This window comes from Budorcas taxicolor, chromosome 9, assembly GCF_023091745.1.
Source record: "Budorcas taxicolor isolate Tak-1 chromosome 9, Takin1.1, whole genome shotgun sequence".
NCBI lineage: Eukaryota > Metazoa > Chordata > Mammalia > Artiodactyla > Bovidae > Budorcas > Budorcas taxicolor.
The window spans coordinates 28663446-28678916 of NC_068918.1; positions in this window are offsets into that span (position 1 = coordinate 28663446).

Consider the following 15471-nt stretch of genomic DNA (forward strand, 5'->3'; position numbering starts at 1 on the left):
ACAGAGTCGGACACGACTGAAGCGATGCAGCAGCAGCAGCAGCAGATAGCATATTGAAAAGCAGAGACATTACTTTGCCGACTAAGGTCCATCTAGTCAAGGCTATGGTTTTTCCAGTGGTCATGTATGGATGTGAGAGTTGGACTGTGAAGAAGGCTGAGCGCTGAAGAATTGATGCTTTTGAACTGTGGTGTTGGAGAAGACTCTTGAGAGTCCCTTGGACTGCAAGGAAATCCAACCAGTCCATTCTGAAGGAGATCAGCCCTGGGATTTCTTTGGAAGGAATGATGCTAAAGCTGAAACTCCAGTACTTTGGCCACCTCATGTGAAGAGTTGACTCATTGGAAAAGACTGTGATGCTGGGAGGGGTTGGGGTAGGAGGAGAAGGGGACAACAGAGGATGAGATGGCTGGATGGCATCACCGACTCGATGGACATGAGTTTGAGTGAACTCCGGGAGTTGGTGATGGACAGGGAGGCCTGGTGTGCTGCAATTCATGGGGTCGCAAAGAGTCGGACACAACTGAGCGACTGAACTGAACTAAACTGAAGATGATATTAATTACCTCTATGAATTATAATTCTGTCAGGGGAAAACATATTTTTATATTGAAAACAAGTAAAAAGAGACAGAGATGCTATCTATCCAAATGGCAAAAGTCTGGCAACTGGTAACTCATAGTATGAACCTGCCAAATATGTCCTGCTGCTTTACCATGTGGCCACCTGCCAAATAGCTCTGTATTGCATCCTCAATAGGTTTAACAAGAGGAAATGGAAAGGGACTCAACTATAATGCTATGGTTCAATTAGTAAGCACTTGTTCAGAAACTCTTAATGGTTTAAATTGAATATCCTGTCCAATAGAATGTGCAGGCTTACAGCTTGACAAGAACACAGCTAATTCTGTTTAGATATTTTAAAATACCTATTTTAAGGACATTCTTATTTATTAATTACATGCTTAGGATTCATATTTTAGATAAAGGGCCCATAAAGTACAAGTATTTGAGAGTTGAGTTAATAGGAAGTAGAGCATAAGCATAAATTCCTCCTCTGTTCCATTATTTATGATTTGGGGTTTAAACAAAGTGAATTTCTCAGAAGTAATGCTTCCATCGGAGTCTAGTGATTTAGTCTTCCATACTTAAATCACTTACATGTAGGTATGTTTAAATGTAGTAAAACACATCACTCATTTTGTTTTCCATATCCATAGGTTAAGAGAGTCCCTAAGTGAGGGGAATGAAAGCCCTATAGAATTGGGCATTTGGAGGAAAGAAACAAGAGAATTCACATAAGATATCCAAGAGAAATACATAGGATGGGAGTGGGAAGTGGGAGGGAGGCTTAAGAGGGAGGTGATATGTGTATACTTGATTCATGTTGTTATGCAGCAGAAACTAACACAGCATTGTAGACTAATTATCTTCCAATTAGAAATTAAAGAAAAATACATAGGACAATAGAAAAGTTTAACTTAGAATCATGGCAGGTTTATGGTGAAAGTTACCTGGTTGTTGTTCAGTTGCTAAGTTGTGTCCAGCTCTTTGAGATCCCATGGCCTGCAGTATGCCAGGCGTCCTTGTCCTTCGCTCTCTCCCAAAGTTTGTTAAAACTCATGTTCACTGAGATGGTGATGCTATCCAACCATTTCATCCTCTGTTTCCCCCTTCTCCTTCTGCCCTTAATCTTTCCCAGCATCAGGGTCTTTTCCAATGAGCTGGCTCTTCAAGTCAGGTGACCAAAGTACTGTAGCTTCAACTTCAGCATAAGTGGCCAAGTATTTGAGTTTCAGCTTCAGCATCAGTCCCTTCAATAAAATATTCAGGACTGATTTCCTTTCGGATGTCTGGTTTGATTTGTTGCCCAAGGGACTCTCAAGAGTCTCCTCCAACACCACAGTTCAAAAGCATCAAAGGAGAAAAGGAAAGTTATACCCATTTGAAAGCAGAGTTCCAAAGAATAGCAAGAAGAGATAAGAAAGCCTTCCTCAGTGATCAATGCAAAGAAATAGAGGAAAACAATAGAATGGGAAAGACTAGAAATCTCTTCAGGAAAATTAGAGATACCAAGGGAACATATAATGCAAAGATGGGCACAATAAAGGACAGAATTGGTATGGTCCTAACAGAAGCAGAAGATATTAAGAAGTGGTGGCAAGAATACACAGAAAAACCATACAAAAAAGATCTTCATGACCCAGACAACCACAATGTGTGATCACTGGACTAGAGCCAGATATCCTGGAACATGAAGTCAAGTGGGTCTTAGGAAGCATCCCTATGAACAAAGCTAGCGGTGGTGATTGAATTCAATCACCAACTCCTGGAGCTTGCTCGAATTCATGTCCATTGAGTCAGTGATACCATCCAACCGTCTCATCCTCTGTCATCCCCTTCTCCTCCTTAATCTTTCCCAGATCCAGGGTCTTTTCCAATAAGTCAGTTCTTTGTTCATGTGGCCAAAGAATTGGAGTTACAGCTTCAGTGTCAGTCCTTCCAATGAGTATTTAGGATTGATTTCCTTCAGGATTGACTGGTTGGATCTCCTTGCAGTCCAAGGGACTCTCAAAAGTTTTCTCCAATGCCACAGTTCAAAAGCATCAATTCTTCTGTGCTCGGCTTACTTTATGGTCCAACTCTCCCATCCATACATGACTACTGGAAAAAGCTAGTTTTGACTAGACAAACTTTTGTCAGTAAAATAATGTCTCTGCTTTTTAATATGTTGTCTAGGTTTGTCATAGCTTTTCTTCCAAGGAGCAAGCATCTTTTAATTTCATGGCTGCAATCACCATCTGCAGTGATTCTGGATCCCAAGAAAATAAAGTCCATCACTGTTTCCATTGTTTCCGTATCTATTTGCCATGAAGTGATGGGACCAGATGCCATGATCTTCGTTTTCTGAATGTTGAGTTTCAAGCCAGCTTTTTCACTCTCCTCTTTCACTTTCATCAAGAGGCTGTTCAGTTCCTTTTCACTTTCTGCCATAAAGGTGGTGTCATCTACATACTGAAGCTACTGATATTTCTCCCGGCAATCCTGATTCCAGCTTGTGTTTCATCCAGCCTGGCATTTCACATGATATAGTTTGAATATAAGTTAAATAAGCTAGGTGACAATATACAGCCTTGAGGTACTCCTTTCCCAATTTGGAACCAGTCTGTTGTTCCATGTGTGGTTCTAACTGTTGCTTCCTGACCTGCATACAGGTTTCTCAGGAGGTGGTCTGGTACTCCCATCTCTTTCAGAATTTTCCACAGTTTGTAGTAATCCACACAGTCAAAGGCTTTGGCGTAGTCAGTAAAACAGAAGTAGATGTGTTTTTCTGGAATTATCTTGCTTTTTTGATGATCCAGTGGATGTTGTCATTTGATCTATGGTTCCTCTGCATTTTCTAAAACCAGCTTGAACATTTGGAAGTTCTCGGTTCATGTACTGTTGAAGCCTTACTTGGAGAATTTTGAGCATTACTTTGGTAGTGTTTGAGATTAGTGCAATTGTGTGGTATTTTGAACAATTTTTGGCATTGTCTTTCTTTGGGATTGGAATGAAAACTATCATCTTTCAGTCTTGTGGCTACTGCTAAGTATTCCAAATTTGCTGGCATATTGAATGAAGCACTTTCAAGCATCATCTTTTAGGATTTGAAATAGCTCGGTTGGAATTTGTATTTGTATTGATGCTTCCTAAGGCCCATTTGACTTTACATTCCAGGATGTCTGGCTCTTGGTGAGTGATCCCACCATCATGGTTTTCTGGGCCGTAAAGATCTTTTTTGTATAGTTCTTAAGTGTATTCTTGCCACCTCTTCTTTCATATCTTCTGCTTCTGTTAGGTCCGTACCATTTATGTCCTTTATTGGGTCCATCTTTGTATGAAATATTCCCTTGGTATCTCTAATTTTCTTGAAGAGATTGCTAGTCTTTCCTATTCTAACGTTTCCTCTATTCCTTTGCAATGATCATTTAGGAAGGCTTTCTTATCTCTCCTTGCTATTCTTTGGAACTCTGCATTCAGATGGGTGTATCTTTCCTTTTCTCCTTTGCCTTTCACTTCTTTTCTGAGCTATTTGTCAGGCCTCCTCAGATGACCGTTTTGCCTTTTTGCATTTCTTTTTCTTGGGGATGATCTTGATCACTGCCTCCTACACAATGCCATGAACACACACTGTCCATAGTTCTTCAGGCACTCTGTCTATCAGATCTAATCCCTTGAATCTATTTGTCACTTCTACTGTATACTCATAAGGGGTTTGATTTAGATCATACCTGAATGGTCTAGTGGTTTCCCCTACTTTCTTCAATTTAAGTCTGAATTTGGCAATAAGCAATTCATGATCTGAGTCACAGTCAGCTCCTGGTCTTGTTTTTGCTGACTGTATAGAGATTCTCCATCTTTGGCTGCAAAGAATATAATCAACCTGATTTCAGTGTTGACCATCTGGTGATGTCCATGTGTAGAGTCTTCTCTTGTGTTGACAGAAGAGGGTGTTTGCTATGACCATTGCATTCTCTTGGCAAAATTCTGTTAGCCTTTGCTCTCCTTCATTTTGTACTCCAAGGCCAAACTTGCCTGTTACTCCAGTATCTCTTGAACTTCCTACTTTTGCATTCTAGTCCCCTATGATGAAAAAGTACATTTTTTCTTGGTGTTTGATAAGGTCTTGTAGGTCCTCATAGAACTGTTCAACTTTAATTTCTTCAGCCTTATCGGTTGGGACATAGACTTGTGTTACTGTGATATTGAATAATTTGCTTTGGAAATGAACAGAGATCATTCTGTCATTTTTGAGAGTGCACCCAAGTACTGCATTTCAGACTCTTTTGGACTATGAGGGTTACTCTATTTCTTCTAAGGGATTCTTGCCCGCAGTCGTAGATATAATGGTCATCTGAGTTAAATTTGCCCATTCCCATCCATTTTAGTTCACTGATTCCTAAAATGTTGATTTTCATGCTTGCTATCTCCTGTTTGACCACTTCCAATTTACCTCGATTCATGGACCTAATATTCCAGGTTTCTATGCAACATTATTCTTTACAATATTGAATTTTACTTCCATCACCAGTCACATATACAACTGGGCATTGTTTTTACTTTGGCTCAGCCTCTTCATTCTCTCTGGTACTGTTTCTCCACTTTTCTCCAGTAGGATATTGGGCACCAACCTGGGAGTTCACCTTTCAGTGGCATATGTTTTTGCCTTTTCACACTATTCATGGGGTTCTCAAGCCAAGAATACTGAAGTGGTGTGCCATTCCCTTCTCCAGTGGACTATGTTGTGTTAGAACTCTCCCCCATGATCTGTCCGTCTTAGGTGGCCCTGCACGGCCTGGCTCATAGCTTCATTGAGTTAGACAAGGCTGTAATCCGAGTGATCATTTTGGTTAGTTTTTCTGTGATTGTGGTTTCCATTCTGTCTGTCCTCTGAGGAAGCCTCTTGATGGCAGGGATGGGCTGTGGGGGCATCTGGGTCTTTCTCTGAGGGGCAGGGCCATGCTCAGCAAATCTTTAATCCAATTTTCTAGTGGTGTGTGGGGCTTTGTTCTCTGCCTGTATTGTGGCCTCAGGTAGGCGTAATGGCAGACCTTCAAAGGACTTGTGCCAGGACTGCTGTATTCAGTGCCTCGACCCCAAGGCCGGCCACTGTTGAGCCACGCCTCTGCTGGAGACTCCTGGACCCTCACAGACGCGTCTGGCTCAGTCTCTTGTCCTGCCATTGCTCCTTTTTCCTGAGTTCTGGTGAACACAAGGTTTTGTTTGTGCCCTCCAAGAGTCTGTTTACCCAATAGTGTGGAAGTTCTGCAATCACATCCCACTGGCCTTTAAAGTCAAATGCCCTGGGGGTTCTCCGTCCCTTTGTGGGATCCCCAGGTTGGGAGATCTGTTGTGGGCCCTAGAAGTTGTACATCAGTGTGAGAACTTCTTGGTACAATTGCTCTCCAGTTTGTGGGTTGTCTGTTCAGTGGGGCTTACACGCTGCAGCTCCCAGTTTGGCTGCAGCCAGAATGCCTGCTCCTGTGGCATGCCACTGTTGACCCGGGCCTCTGCAGGAGACACTCCGCTGCTCAAAGGCAGCTCTGGCTCAGTCTCTTGTGGAGTCCCTGGTTTCTGGCGTGTGCATGGTTCTGTCTGAGCCCTGAGTGTCTCTGGCAGGTATAGGGTTTTATTCTAAACATGATTTTGCCCCTCCAGCCATCTTGTTGGGGCTTCTCCTTTTCCCTTGGATGTGGGGAATCTTTTTCTGGTGGGATCCACCATTCTCCTGTTGATGGTTGTTTAGTGGTTAGTTGCAGTTTTTTTGGAGTTCTCACAGGAGAAGATGAGTGCATGCCCTTCTACTCTGCCATCTTGGGAAGCCATGAATAAGTGTTTTCTAAGGGCAATTGAATTTACCCAGTGTATAGAAGTTGGGATTGAATTCAACAGACTGGTAAATTCTTTTGATCCCAGCCAATAGCCTTAGGGAATAAATGTCTCAAGATGGGAGAGAAGAGTAGGGCTTAGGTAGCATAGGGGAGTCGGTGTGCTGCCCCAGCACTTTTTTCTGGAGGCATTTACCCAGTTAAGGATATGGATAAAGGGATGAAGTCAATTTGGGCTCATCTTATGTATATTATCTGTAGTGAAGTGTCACACACACGGCAGGCACCTGCATGGTGCTTCCCTGGCTTTTAGTAGGAGCCTTAGGTGAATGTAGTTAATGGGGAGGTTTGGTATTAATGAAAACAACTTTTAGATTCATTTAAATATTTTCTGCTGTAATTTATTTATAACATCACATCTCTAGATTAGCAGCTAGAGATTGGTATTAACTTACTAGTATTTTTTGTAGGGTAACAGAGAGGGGCAACAAGAGCAGCTATGTTTACATTTTCCTTTTTGTAAAAATACTTCAATGATGAAATGATCAGATCTCAGTAAGTTCTCTTCCTATACTTGGTTACCAACAAAAATTAATTCTTCATATGTGAAATATGAGCAATGATGAAGCCTCATGGGGTCTTGAGGGAATTAAACAAGACAGTATCTAATATTAGCATAGTTCCTGGCTCAAAGTTGCAAATTAATTAATGATTCATTATGGTTGCAATATATATGTCTTGTGAAGGATAAACAATAGCAAAAGCAATAGTGGGTACTCACATTACTGTGATGCTTTATTGAGTTCTTTAGATAATGAAGGAAACATGCTTAGGATTCTCTATATATTCAACATTCTTAGGATTTTCAAATATGTGGGTAATTGAAATGTTTGTATTTGAACCAAATAAAGAATAGAACAAACAAATATTGTGTATTTTAATAAATTGATTCCATACCAAAAAAGTTGAAGCCTAGATAATGAATTCAAATAGCCTAATCATATGATCATCTTGATAAATGCAGAAAGAGAAGTTGGTAAAATTCAATGTCCATTTATGATGACAAAGTGGATATGGGGGAACATGTGTATGCGTGCTCAGTTGCTCAATCATGTCCAACTCTGCAACCCCATGGACTATAGCTTGCCAGGCTCCTCTGTCCATGGAATTTTTTCAGGCAAGAATACTGGAGTGGCTTGCTGTTTCCTCCTCCAGGGGACCTTTCTGACCCAGGGATCAAACCCGTATCTCCTGCATTGGCAAGTGGATTATTTACCACTGTGCCACCTGGGAAGTCCACGGCAGAGGGGGGAGTATACTTCACTATAATAAAGGCCACATTTGACAAACTCACAGCTAACATATTCAACCATGAAAAGCTGAAAACTTTTCCTCTAAGATCAGGAACAAGGCAAGTATGCCTATCCTTGCTATTTTCATTCAACATATTATTTGGAGTCCTAGCCACAGAAATCAGACAAGAAAAAGTGATAACAGACATCCAAATAGGGAAAGAAGTAAAACTGTTGGCATTTATAGATGACATGATAGTATACATATAAAACCTTAAAGACTCCACAAAAGAACTGTTAGAACTAATAAATGAGTTCAGTAAGTTGTAGGATATAAAATCAATAAGTAGAAATCTGTTGCATTTATATACATGAACATATATATATATATTATATATACTATATATAGTAGAATATTACTCACAATGAAAGAGAAGGAAATCTTGTCATTTGTGACAGTGGGTAGACCTAGAGGGTATTATGCTAAGTGAACTAAGTCAGAAGGTCAAATACAGTATAATTTCACTTATAGGTAGAATCTAAAAAACAAAGTAATGAACTAATAAAACAGAAAGAGACTCAAGTACAGAAAACAAGCTAGTGGTCACCAGACGGGTGAGAATTGATGGGTCTGGCAAATTGGTGAACGGGATTCAGAGGTACTCCAGTTACAAATAAGTCATAGGAATATAATGTGCAGCAGAGGAAATGTAAACAATAATATTGTAACAAACTTGCATGGTTACTGGACTTATTATAGCAATCAATTCTTAATCTACATAAACATTAAACCACTATGTTGTACACTTGAAACTAACAATATTGTATGTCAACTATACCACAATAAACTATTTTAAGAAAAAGAATTCAAAATGACTTTAAAGTAGAATTACATCTTTTTTTTTACACTTTGGAATTTAAAAAAATTATTGAAATATAGTTGATTGCAATGTTGTGTTAGTTTCAGGTATATAGCAAAGTGATTGTTTTATATAAATATATGTGTCTTCTTTTTTTACATTCTCTTCCATTATAAGTTATTAGAAGATATTGAGTATAGTTCCCTGTTCTATACAGTGGATACTTGTTGGTTATCTTGGTTATCTATTTTATTTTTAGTAGTCTGTATGTTTTAGTCTCAAATTCATAGTCTATCCCTCCTCCCATCTTTGGTAACCATAAGTTTGTTTTCTGTGTCTGTGGATCAATTTCTGTTTTGCAAATAAGCTTATCTGTATCATTTTTCTTAGATTTCACTTATAATCAATATCATATGTTTGTCTTTGTCTGGCTTCATGTAGTATGATAATCTCTAAGGTCCATCCATATTGCTGAAAATGGCATTATTTCATTCTTTTCTATGGCTGAGTAGTATTGTATATATGTACCACGTCTTCTTTATCCATCTGTTGATGGACATTTAGGTTGTTTCCATATCTTGGCTTTTGTAAATAGTGCTGCTGTGGACATTGAGGTGCATGTATCTTTATGGATTATGTTTTCCTCCAGATAAATGCCTAGGAGTGGGATTGTAGGATCATAAGGTAGCTCTATTTTTAACATTTTTAAGGAAACTTCATACAGTGTTTTATAGTGGCAACATCGATTTACATTCCTCCCAACAGTGTACAGGAGTTCCTTTAAAGTCACTGGTCATTAGCTGAACCTGAAGTTCTTTAAAACATTTTCTATTTATCTTTAGAACTTGTAATATATAAATGATAATGTATAAACTAGACATCTGAAATAAAAACTTAAGTGCACTTAGTCTTTACTATGAACATGTACACGGAAAATCATTGCTGTGTAATTTCTGAAGCTAGGAAATTTTCGTATTGCATTTGCTATAGTGAGAAGGGCTCTGAGGTCAGCATCACAAGGCCTGTATTGTCATGATCCTTCTACATCTAATACTCTTACCAAACCTGGTTCATTTGCCCCAAGCACAGCAAGGCAAATGTGGAGGTTTATAGCAGATTAAGGAGTCATTCACAAGGCAGCTAAGCTAGGAAACCAAAAAACATCTCACATCTACCTCTCCAAAGGCCAGGGGCTCAGGATGCTTATGGGATAAAGCTGAGATGTGGAGAACAAGACTGGCAAAAGATAACTGGAGACAAGAAAAAAGGTGGGTTAAGGGGACTTCTGTGTAGACCCGCACTGAGCTCTGGCTCTTTCAAGGTATGCTTGCTTGGTGTGCTCTGAGGGTGGGTTTTGGCCCTCTGAGGTCAAAACTTCACCAAATGGACAATTGCGCATGGACAGATGGAGGGCTCATGGGCTTACCCAGTCTTAAACAGCTGGAGCTTCAGCAGGATGCTGCCAGCTCCAAGTTCCTAAAAAACAAGTTGGGCAAACGGCTTGGCGCTTGGATAGTATGCTTGGAGAGCAAATTTTTATAAAAACAACCAAAGTGTGAGTGAGTGAAGGCAGGTTATAGGTGTAATGGATTTAACTGGTGATTAACCTGGGCTTCAATACCAGGTAAGTTTCTTACTCTGAGACTCAATATTCTTATGTTTAAAATGAAATATGGTTCCTTTGTACTTTGCAGAATTAAATAAGATCATAGATGTGGAATGCGCTGAAAAAGGTGTCAAGTGTGGTAGAAAGGGATTTACATGAATGTTGCTATGCTCTTGTTCAGCTCTTGCTATGCCAACTACTGTTGCAATGAAACCTAACCAGGCAGTGTCATGGTTACCTAATTTTCAGGAATTGACTTCCCCAAACCTAACAAGCATGACATGAAACACAATGCATATTGAGACCCTCTTGCTTTGCACCTCCCTGAGAAGAGCATGGTTTGGTCCACACACTAATTACTATCTTCCTCTTTACATTTCAAAATTTGGCCCAGCCTATGAAGCCTGAGTGTTCCAACGGAAATTACCTTTTTTTTCCTGTTCTTTGCACAGGTGTTAGTGCAACTTAAGGACGAAATTGTTTATCCTTTGCTTTGTATCCAAGAAAACTTTGGATCCTTAAGGGTAAAGTGTGTATTCAATGTATGGTTTTACACCCAACAGAGTTTAGCAGAGTGCTTGGCCCCAAATAGGCAGTGATGAGCAGGTATTTCTTTAATGGTGAAGATATGTTACAGGATTTGAAATCTCATCCAGCATACAACATTTGCTAGGAGAGAGAGAAGCAAGGGACTGTTGGGGCAATTAGAAGATAGGAGATGGGCAAAAGGTAAATTGAAAATAAATGGGTTTAACCAGTTTAAACAAGGACAGGGAACAATATTTTGTAATACCTATAAGGGAAAATAATCTGAAAAAATATATGTATGTATAATTGAATCACATTGCCGCACACCCAAAACAGAGCATTATAAATGAGGTATATATGTCAGTTTAAAAAAAAAGAGAGAGAAAAAGCAAAACTAAGTTTGGACATGATGAACATGAGAGAACTGAAACGAAAGATTAATTCAAACCTGCAGGTCAAATTCAAAGATCTGTAACAGGAGATTTTTTTAAAACCAGGAAAGAACATGTACTTTTATTAAACTACAATTTAAGTCTGTTGTACAGCAATCAAGTATCAAAGATGCAGTAAGATATGTGAAAAGAATGAAGAGAAGGGAACTATTATTTCACGCGCATATTATGTATCAGCATCTGGAAAAATGCTTTATATATATAAACTCCAGTTTAAGAGAAAGGATGTGGTTTTCTGTTAAGCTATAGACAATGCAAGGGTGAAAGCAACTCTAGGGATGATACTTGGATTAAGGAAGATGGTGCATTTCTGGGATTTAAATTTTGTGGTGTTTTTCCTCCCTCAATATTAAGAGTTATAATGCAAGACAAAATATCTGCCATTGCTTATTAAAAGAAAGCCTGAGAGTGCTGAAAAGAATAGCTAGTGACAGATACCAGGAAATATTTTCTATATTATTGTAAGATTTGCAAGGCATGTGCATGATCTCTGCAATTTATAAGCAAACAGAGAAATCATGCTGGGTTCTTTGACTTCTATCAAGCTCATCAAAGAAAGCAGAACAAAATGAATTGCAAAGACATATTTTTGAGGAGAGATGTTTGAACAATATATGAGATAACAAAATGAAAGGGAAGTTAATAGCCATGATTTTTTTTTTTTTCCCTAGGAGGGGGAAGTCAAATAAATAGTCTTTTGTTTTCTTTTCTAAGAGAAATGTGAATTCTAATGAATCTTAAACTACATATCACCTTTGGGGAGCTATTAGTTTTTGTATGGAGTGGTTGATAGAATGACATTTTCCTATTGAATCTAGATAAGAATAGTCCAACACTGTAATTGTTTTCAGAAGTTTGAAGTCACCAAAAACATATTTCAGTAGAGAATGTAAAAGAAAAATTATGTTTAAACGGTGGGAAAAAATACAGAAGTGACATTTTGAAAGGGAATGGGGTGTCATTTAAAGTTATTTCAATGACAGAGGAAAATTCGACTGGCTTTGATTCTCATAGCAGATTCTCTTTCCTCCCCTAGTCTGTGTTATCATGGGTTGGATAGTATGCAGGTAAATTCTTGCTGTTTTCATCCTTGAATTCCAATCAGTCTCAGGATTTGTTTTCACATGTACTATCAATCAATAGAGTAAAAGGCACACATTAATATATAACTTGAACTTTCTTCTCCTCCTGGAGATATAAGAAGTGAACTAGCTTAAAAAAATGCATAAGCCAGTCCAAACTTGGTCGATATCTCTTTTATTTCCTTAAGTCAATTTTGTCAACTGCCAAACAAAAAAAAAATTACAAATTTATTAACACTTGAATGCATAATTTACTCTCAGGCATGGAATGATCCAAAACAAACAAGCCAGTGTGTGTTCATATAACTAAAGTTATATGAATTTTTGAATATACTACCTCATAAATCTAATACATTGCTGAACTTAAGAAAAAATAGTGTTGACACTTAAGGGGGCCACCGTTAATTATCTCTCACTGCAGACATCATGACCTCCCTTTATTCTATAGGATTTTTTTCCTCCTTATGGTGCTGTAAATATTTCATATATTTTTTTCCCCTATTAGGTCTGTGGTGCTCCTCACTGGCTATGGTCTCAGTAAAATTTCTAGGATATTCTACCATTTCTATAAAGATGTTTGCTGTTACTTATTTTCTGATATAAATCTGTAGTTGGTTTTAGTATATTCAACTCTGCTAAATGAGGAAATAGAGCTTTAGGCAGGTTGATTTGTGGACATGGTCGTCTCGGTTCCCAGTGATGCACTTGTTTTGGGGGATTGACTGTAAACCATGTTCTTTGGCTCTGCTCGTTCCTTCGCTGCAGGCTCATCTAGCAGGACTGATGCCGTTTTCTGTGACTTCTGCCTTCACGATGCCTCGCCTGACTCTCCAGTCTAAACTGGAACCTCTAAACTCTCTTCTTCACCTTATACGTTCTCCTCAGCATTTAATAATTTGGAGTTTTACATTTGTGTGACTACTAATGTATGTGTCACAAACTCTCCTATAATCCACGAGGGAAGGAATTGTGTTTCCAGTGCCCACTACAGAGACAGATGCAGAGAGGGCGCTCAGTACATATTCGTCAAAGTATGAGTTAAGGTGAGATTCAGACCCAAGTCTGCCCTACGGTAGAGCCATGGATTTACCCATTAAGGCGTGGTGGCAGGGCTCCCACGGCCAGTCCTTGCATGTGGAGTTTGGAGGGCTGGTGGCTCCACATGCACTAGCCTGTAGGCTGTATCCTGAATTGTCCTATTGAGACTAGATTGGAAGCTCACTGAGCGCATGCCCCATAGTTTACATTTATTGTAAGTAAAGCATACAGTTGGTTGGTCTTCAGTAAATACTGAATATCAAGAGCTGATCTTCAAGTGTACTCTATCACAGAGCATTCTCTCTCTCATTAACGGTGTATTCCTACCACTGTTCCTTGGCATTGTCTGTTCTTCTGCTTTAATAACTGATGATCATATTCATGATTGTGTCACCAGGCTGTGCATGGTGTTAATGTTTCCTTCTTTCTCCTTTATTTTAAGACATTTGGAGTGATCAAGCTTTCAAATCCTTGAAAAAGTGAACGTCACTGTCTATGGCAAGCTGCATATTTTTATAATGTACCACACAACTTTGAAAGCAACACAGAAATTCAGAGTACTCAGATTGAAAAATGAACACTTTTTATGTTTAAAAGTGAATGAGCTTTACATATTTTTGAAGTTACATGCATTTTTCTTCCCATTTATAAGAACTGGGCACAAAGCAGGAGATTTAATACTATTCTGCTTTGGCTCTTTGTTGATTTTTCTTCCCACCCCCACTCCATCCCATCCACTCCATTCCTTTTGTTCTTCATAGTTTCGTGCTAACTTTGGAGCTGCGGACATGTCATAGATCACAGGATTTTATATATGAGCTAAGAGCAAGAATGCTAAAATAATTTCTTTCTCAGGCCTCAAAGATAGATGGCAGGTCAAGACACTTGAGTTCATAGCCAAACATACTGAGGCACAGAGCAACATGGCAGTAATTTGAGTTGCAAGTGCCAAAAGTGCTTGTTCAGCACTAACAAGAAATAGGAGAACAGGATCAGTATAATCTCATATTCTTATTAAATTAAAAAAAAAAAAAGCAGAGTAATGCCAAGGTTATGACATGAACTGACAAGACCAAAAAAAGAAAAAAAAAAAAGAAAGAAACTCAGAAAACAAAACACACACAACTCAGAGATTTTCAGATGCTTCATCTTCTATTTGCAGGCATGTGAAAGAATAAAAATAAGCCCCATGGCATGAGTTATAGATGAAGTATCTGCCTTTAGCTTGGAATTTCCTGGCATTTTTCAGCTTGTGACACAGACTTGATGTGATTAAACAAGGGCTTTTCTCCAAATGTAAAGTTTTTTTTGTTGTTGTTTCAAAGCTGAATCTAATATGCTCTAACTTTTTTAAATGGGAGCAGATGCCTCTGTTCTGTGAGCTGGCTACCAGACTCTCAGAAATAAGTGGCGAGTGGAGGCCTGTTCTGGTAGAGGTTAAGGAAACAGTCCTCCATATTTGTCTTTCAGAACTACACATTACCCCTGCGCTCCCAAGCAACAGGGCCCATGTCCCTCCACAGGATGAGGCTGGGCAGGGAGTGGCTTCCCTTGGATTGGATTTTGTTTGGACTCCCTTGGAGAAGTCTCTGAAGAAGCACAGTCTTGGGACCAAGCTCACCAGTGAGCGACAGTATCGCTGTCCCCAAGAGATGAAAAGAAAGAGGGTCAGGGGGAACCTCTAGTGGGGGAGTACAAAATTGTCAAAATTACTATTGTCATTTTCTTTTTCAGCATATTAAAAAGCAAAGACATTACTTTATCAACAAAGATTGATCTAGCCAAAGCTATGGTTTTTCCAGTAGTCATGTATGGGTGTGAGAGTTGGACTATAAAGAAAGCTGAGCACCAAAGAATTGATGCTTTTGAACTGCGGTGTTGGAGAAGACTCTTGAGAGTCCCTTGGACTGCAAGGAGATCCAACCAGTCCGTCCTAAAGAAAATCAGTTCTGAATATTCATTGGAAGGACTGATGCTGAAGCTGAAACTCCCAATACTTTGGCCACCTCATGCGAACTGACTCATTGGAAAAGACCCTGATGCTGGGAAAGATTGAAGGTGGGAGGAGAAAGAGACAACGGAGGATGAGATGGTTGGATGGTATCACCGATGCGATGGACATGAGGTTGAGTAGGCTTGGGGAGTTGGTGATGGACAGGGAAGCCTGGCGTGCTGTAGTCCATGGGGTCGCAAAGAGTTGGACACGACTGAGCAACTGAACTGAACTGAAAGCTGGAGGGGTG